At 37.1% G+C, this 1,432-nt stretch overlaps 1 protein-coding gene across 3 annotated transcripts in view; it reads right to left on the reverse strand.

Annotated features, from left to right (window-relative positions):
- LOC128247021 (leucine-rich repeat and coiled-coil domain-containing protein 1-like) overlaps positions 1 to 1,432 on the reverse strand; it is a 797,355-nt gene that overhangs the window by 455,969 nt on the left and 339,954 nt on the right. The gene's annotated exons all lie outside the window — the stretch shown is intronic.

Genomic DNA, 1,432 nt, shown 5'->3' on the forward strand with positions numbered 1-1,432 from the left:
ACATACCTACTTATATATGCATACATGGGTACAGGACATCAAAAAAAAAACGTAGACAAAATGAGAAACGAGAACATAAAAACAAAAACATAGAAAACGAACTTTTTCGAACAACGAAAGAAACAAACAGAGAAACGAGAGAGGCAACACAAAAAACATTCCTTTCAACAGTTGTCCCCTGTTTTATTTTCTCCGCGTTTCGAAGGTAGGGACAAGACTGGACTTCGTTAAAACAGTCCTTCTCGCAAAGCAAATTAAATAAAATTTGGGATTTTTTTGCGGAGGGTGAAAATGGTAGCAAAAACAAGACAGTGAAAATAGACGGTGAGGGCTGTTAAGCCAAGACAATGTGAAGTGGAGAACGCTGGAAAAACGAGCTCTGAGAAAAGACAGGTAAAATCACGTCTTGTCTTTAGGAAGGAAGTGGAAGAAAGAAAGATGGATAGCCGTTGGTCACTTGTGAGCAATGAGAGAGTCAAGGAGGAAGTGTGAGAAAGAGAGAGAGAGAGAGAGAACGGTGAAGGGGAGAGGTGAACAATAGAGAAAGGGTGGGAGAGTGTATGTGTATATATGAAGCATTTTATACCCTGCTGTAATCAATGCACATACAAACACACGCACATACATATCGGGAAGAGAGAGTTAATGTAAGGACACTGGCCAGTACTTAACTGGATCATTCTACATACTCAATACAAATATAGTAAGGAGTCTCCACCCAAATTAATTGACATTACCCAAGCAATTGTTAGAATATGCTATGCTGACCAGATCTAATTAGAATCAACCACACCCAATACTTTCACGATTCGTTTTTCTTGAAGCGATCTACTTCCATATTACATTTACTCTATTCCATACACTTCAATTAATTGGTCTTACAGGAGTTATTCTCTTCTTTGCTTATTGTTTTAGAATTCATGCACCTCTAAAGGGAGGTTTTGCCTTCTAATTGTAAGGAAATCTTAACTGATTGAAGCTTTCCCTCCCATTGTATTACATGTGTGAAACTCAGTTGTATTTGAAGTTAATATGTGAGAACTCTCCCCTTTAGTCCTTTCCTCAACTAATGTGAATATGTATGGATGCATGTGCATGTGTGCGTGTGCATGTGTGTACGTGTACATGCATGTGTGATTGTCTTTGAAATTCACTATGTACATATCTAATGAACGATGCATATAAAAAGCTAATATAAAATAAATACATACTGAGAAAAAAATGGCTAATTTTGAACACAGGAAACAATTTTGGACATGTTCAGGTCTTATTCTTAACCTTCTTGTGCTAAACAAATCATATATACAAAATTGTGTGTATTTTGGCATAGAAAAATGCAGGGCAGTGCCAACAGAGCTAATAACTCCTTGGATTTCTTCCACTTTTTTCGTACTCAAGCCACATGGTTCCAAATATTTCTTTATCTCATGGC

The sequence above is a fragment of the Octopus bimaculoides genome, chromosome 1, assembly GCF_001194135.2.
Source record: "Octopus bimaculoides isolate UCB-OBI-ISO-001 chromosome 1, ASM119413v2, whole genome shotgun sequence".
Lineage (NCBI taxonomy): Eukaryota > Metazoa > Mollusca > Cephalopoda > Octopoda > Octopodidae > Octopus > Octopus bimaculoides.